Here is a 6000-nt window from a genome sequence, read left to right as displayed (position 1 = left end):
GTTCGGTTTGATTCTCCGTGTTGCCGTGGTCGGGCGCTGGTTCACCCTGCTCTATCGCTGGGTCTATATGATCGCTGTTTCTGCTGAGGCAGGATTTAGAGCGGCGCTTATGCCGCCGCTTTGACTGCTTCTCGAGGGAACAACCCTTCGCTGCGTCCTTCCGTTCCTTGTCGTCGTTTTCTTTGGGTGTGTCCACCATGTATACGTTATATGATGAAGTGGGCGTCCAGTGCCCCGTGGGCAGTGGTTCCTGTTTGTCTCCTGTATCGTCGTCCATACCATCGATGTCTTCGGAGTCGAAGTCGAGCATGTCGGTCAAATCATCGACAGTGGCTACTAAGTGGGTGGTGGGTGGGTGGCGAATTTCTTCGTCATCGGCATCCCAATCCTGCCGAACATAGTTCGTCTAGGACTCTCCTGACAGGGAGAGAGACCTTAATGAGTTTAATATGTCGCCAAAGGGCGAGTGCTGAAAGATATCCACGGAGGTGAACTCCATGATCGGAGCCCAGTCGGATACGATAGGCACGGGCACAGGCGGTTCGGAGTCCGTGGCCGAGGAAGAATCCGGTAGTTCGGCGTCACGGCTCCCGTGAAGGGTAAGGTCGATACTCGGCTCGATCGCTGCTGAGAATACGGCCTCCGTGGCGGGGTCTATCCACCTGTCCATGGATGGCGCGATTGGCTCCGAATTGAGGGTTGGAGCAGTTGCCGGTGCGGTCTCCTGAACACTGTCTGATGGTAGAGCTAAATCATGCTCATCGTGACCGTGTGGCGCACTCGGTAGGGGCTCGAATCTGTCGAAGATCAAGTCTCCGCAGATGTCGGCCGTGTACTTTAAGCTTCCAAACCTGACCTGGTGGCCAGGGGCGTAACTCTCGATCTGCTCCAGATGGCCAAGCGAGTTGGCCCGTAGTGCAAAGCAGCCGAATACAAAGATCTGTCCGGGGAGAAAAGTCTCACCCTGGACTGCATCGCTATCGATGATCGAAGTAGCCATCAAGCCAAACGGTGATGACACAGAGGAACTCTCAATGAAAGCACCAATATCGGTGTCAAAACCGGCGGATCTCGGGTAGGGGGTCCCAAACTGTGCGTCTAAGGCGGATGGTAACAGGAGGCAGGGGACACGATGTTTTACCCAGGTTCGGGCCCTCTTGATGGAGGTAAAACCCCACGTCCTGCTTGATTATTCTTGATAATATAAGTAGTACAAGAGTTGATCTACCACGAGATCGGAGAGGCTAAACCCTAGAAGCTAGCCTATGGTATGATTGTATGTTGTCCTACGGACTAAAACCCTCCGGTTTATATAGACACCAGAGGAGGCTAGGGTTACACAAGGTCAGTTACAAAGGAGGAGATATGTATATCTGTATTGCCTAGCTTGCCTTCCACGACAAGTAGAGTCCCATCCGGACACGGGACGAAGTCTTCAATCTCATATCTTCATAGTCCAACTGTCCGGCCAAAGGATATAGTCCGGCTGTCCGGAGAAACCATAATCCAGGACTCCCTCAACGGGCAACATGGAACAACAAGATACCCGTGCTGAAATTTAAACTTATTCAGGGTTCGTTTGGCCTTTTTACACACTAATTGAGTTTCCTAGGCATTTAATGTCCATAATTGAAATCTGAACTACAAATACATGCTTCGGTTCACCAAAATGGCTAGAAAAATTATACATGTGTCCTTGGGTGCATGTTTAGGTCCCATGCCAGGAATGGGAACGAATTACAACCATATCGGCGTCCTGGCTCGTCCTCAAACATTTGGAATCTCGGTTTTTAAATCCCCATAAATCCAGAACTCACCAGAAAGTCATCAAAGGTGGCATGGTGTCAGGTCATGGCACATATATGTTGTGGTAAAAACATTGCCAATTTGGGCCAAGCTTTATTACAACCTCTTACAAACAGGAGCATGTCGCAAGAACCCTCATGGTTTCGATGGGGAAACGTGTCCCCTTGTGGGCCAAATGATAATCGCTCCCACTTTTAGCCTCGTATTTTCTTCTACACACAACACGGAACAATGGGAGTTTCGCGCTGAACTTTGAAATTATTCAGGGTTCATTTGAAAGTTTTTATTCATCAATTGAGTTTTCTAGGCATTTAATGTCCATAATTCAAATCCAAATTACAAATACATTCTCTAGTGCACCAAAATGGCTAGAAAAACATACATCTGTCCTTGGGTCCATGTTTAGGTCCCATGCCAGGAATGGGAATGAATTACAACCGTACTAGCGTCCTGGCTCATCCTCAAAAATTTGGAATCTCGGTTTTGAAATCCCCATAAATCCAAAACTCACCAGAAAGTCATCAAAGGTGGCATGGTGTCAGGTCATGGCACATATATGTTGTGGTAGAAACATTGCCAATTTGGGCCAAGCTTTATTACAAACCTCTTACAGATCGGAGCATGTCGCAAGAACCCTCATGGTTTCGATAGGGAAACGTGTCCCCTTGTGGGCCAAACGATAATCACTCCCTCTTCTAGCCTCGTATTTTCTTCTACACACAACACGGAACAATGGGAGATTCGCGCTGAACTTTGAAATTATTCAGGGTTCGTTTGACTTCTTTTATTCATTAATTGAGTTTTCTAGGCATTTAATGTCCATAATTCAAATCCGAACTACAAATACATGCTCTAGTGCACCAAAATGGCTAGAAAAAACGTACATGTGTCCTTGGGGTGCATGTTTAGGTCCCATGGAACGAATGGGAATGAATTCAACCGTCTTGCCGTCCTGGCTTGGCCACAAACATTGCGAATCTCGGTTTTTAAATCTATGTAAATCTAAAACTCACTAGGAAATCATGAAACTTGGCATGGTGTCACTACATGGTACATATAATTGTCCAATTTGGGCGAAGCTATATTACAAGCCTCTTACAAACTGAAGCTTCTCATAACCCTCGTGGTTCTGGTAGGGAAACATGCCCCTCTTGTGGGCGAAATGATAATCGCTACCTCTTCTCGCCTTAAACTTTGTTTTCTACAGGCAACATAGAAGAACAGGAGTGTCGTGCTGAAATTCGAAACTGTTTAGGGTTCGTTTGGCCATTGCATATATTAATTAAGTTTTGTAGGCATTTAATGTAGTCCATAATTCAAATTTGAACTAAAAGCACAGGCTCTAGTGAAGCAAAATGGGTGGGAAATCGTACATGTGTCATTGGGTGCATGTTTAGGTCTGATTTAAGGAATGGGAATGGATTACAAACTTCTAGTCATCCTGAACCATTGAGAATCTCGGTTTTTAAACCCGAGTAAATAAAAAACTCACCCAGAAGACCTTTTTGAAACAAATAGCTGACACGTTAATATCGTAAACGGTTGTATTATATGAACTGTGTCAAAATTTAACCATACTCGGCGGCGTGCATGCAACTGTTTGATTAGACGGGACGAGCGTGAGAAGTCCGCCGTGCAGGCTTGACGGGACACGTGTGAGCAGTCTGCCACACAAGCTCGATGGGACGCGTACATCCTGTCGACCTCGCTGGCTCGATGGGACACGTGCGAGTAGCAAGGCCGCCCATGCTCACCGGGAAGCGAGCTCTTTGACCTCCATGCACCAGTCGTCGCCCACCTCGCTCACAACTTCTCCATTAATGGGTTAATTGAAGCACCTGGACGGAGGGTGTTTGCTTGTGAGCCCATGGCAGCATTTGCTTTGTTCGTGTTTTCAACTCGTATTCCAGCCTAATTTAAATTGCCACATAGGGAAACGGATAATACGACAACAAATAAAATGGCAATAGATAATACCATGACAAATTTATAATGGTGCAACTAATAATTGTCTTACAATTCCAAATAATTTAAAATGCCACGTGCGGCAAAGCTTAGAAGACACGGGGGCAAGAGAAGAAGGAAATCACAGACAACGATCTGGGTCGTTACTGTCTCTACTCGTTGATGGATCGCCGGGCGACGACATCCTCGAGCTCCTTCTTCAATTTCTTGCGACTTTGCTTGAAAGCAGCCATGGACTGCTCCACCTCCTACTCGTGCTTGATCCGAAGCTTCCTCAAGTCACCCATCAGTTCCTCGACGATCGCTGCCAACATCATCTCCGAGGCACTTCTCTGCTCATGCAGCATCTTCCAGCCGGTGGCTTCCTCCTTCTCGGCGAGCGCCTTGAGGAGCTCCGCATTGTCAGCCATGAGTTGCTCGATGAGGCCGGTCGCCTTGTCAACCGAGGAATCACTGATCTCGAGCAGCTTCATCAAGTTGTCGGCCAGCTCCTGCTGCTTAATGAGGCCAGCGAGAATGTCGTCGTCGCCGGCCAAGGACTTCAGGTACGCCAGCTCGTCCCGATGGCCGACGCCATGAGTGTGCTTGTGAGAGCCCTCGCGTGCCCGTGAGAGCTTGTTCGAGGGCTCTGCGGCATGCCGGGACATCTCTGCTATGGCTGCCGCTTCACGGTGGGACCTCTCTAGTGCTTGCAGCCTTGGTCTATGCTGCCTGGTTATATGTCCAGCCGAAACTCCTCCTACCGGTCATGGCGGAACTACTTGACAAGAAAGACCAGTTTTCTGGGTGATGAGGAGAGGAACTATGAAGTCATTTCCGAGTGGGTAGTTTTTATAGCCTGGTGCCAAGTGCGAACACATTAGTTTGATAGGTGTGAATAGATTTGCAATTACTTATTGCATTGTAATCTGCAATGTGATGAGAAACAAAGTCAAAATTTATAGATGGTTCTGGGCCTACAAAGCCCGGTCTGTTGTTCTGGCTCATCGCAAACAGTTCTTTTGGATCAACCATATGCCACGCATCGAAAGCCCGAAAGGTGGGCCCGCGTTCTCGGATGTACCTATACGTGTCTGCCGACTATCACACATGGTCAAGATATCAGCATTGTGTCCGTCGTCGCGCCTCCCACGGGGTGCCAGAAGGTTGACCACGTGGTTGCTCGCCGTTGAGGCGGTCGTGGTGTGCTCTCCTCGCGTCCGTCCGCACGCTTTGCTCGCCATTGAGGCGGCTGCGGTGCGCTCTGCTCTGGCGTCCCTGCGCGTGCTCTGCTTGCCGTTGAGGCAAATTTACAATGGCAACGATTAATAATTGTCTTACATATTCAAGATAATTTAAAATTCCACATGTGGCAAGGCCCAGAACACTCACGACCTACATATGCATACAACAATAATAAAATATAGGCTAAAAGGCTGAGCTAGCGGCCTTCCGACGACGGTCTTCTCGAACTCCATGATCAGCATAGCACCTTTGCGGCCGTTCACTCCAAGTGTCCCGACCAGCCTCCGCCTATGGAGTTGCTGGCACTGGAAAGCTCTTGGGGTTGTTCGGCCTCTTCCTGAAGAGCTTCATAACATGCAATCGCGCGCATGATATCTCCGTGAACCGTTCCATTTCCATGTCTCTGGCCTGGTAGCAAATTCCGTCCATCACTTGCATCCTCAAGATATCACGTTGGTGATGTTCTACTTTGTCGGGGACGTCAACTCTGCCAAGGATGCGCTCGATCTTGTCCACCACATCATCGGGATCAAGGTTGACATGGCCGCCGCGGGCAATGATGAAGCCGCAGGCTTCCTATGTCTTGACTAAATCGCAGAGGTCCTCTATGTTGGGGAACATAGTAGTTCAAAAAATTCCTACGATCACGCAAGATCTAACTAGGAGGTGCATAGCAACAAGAGGGGAGAGTGTGTCCAAGTACCCCCATAGACCGAAGGCGGAAGCGTTGTGTCAACGCGGTTGATGTAGTCGTACTCTTCGCGATCCAATCATGATCCAACCAATCAAGTACCGAACGCATGGCACCTCTGAGTTCTGCACACATTTAGCGCGATGACGTCCCTCGAGATCTTGATCCAGCAGAGGTTCAGGGATGTATATGAGTTCCATCAGCACGACGGTGTCATGACGGTGTTGATGATGTGATCCGCGCATGGGTTCGCCTAAGCACCACAACAATATGATCAGAGGTGTAATCTGGGAAGGGGGCACCGCACACGGCTA

The sequence above is a fragment of the Triticum aestivum genome, chromosome 5A (assembly GCF_018294505.1).
Source record: "Triticum aestivum cultivar Chinese Spring chromosome 5A, IWGSC CS RefSeq v2.1, whole genome shotgun sequence".
In the NCBI taxonomy this organism is placed as follows: domain Eukaryota; kingdom Viridiplantae; phylum Streptophyta; class Magnoliopsida; order Poales; family Poaceae; genus Triticum; species Triticum aestivum.
The sequence above is the reverse complement of the archived record's forward strand: the minus strand, read 5'-3'. Positions refer to the sequence as shown.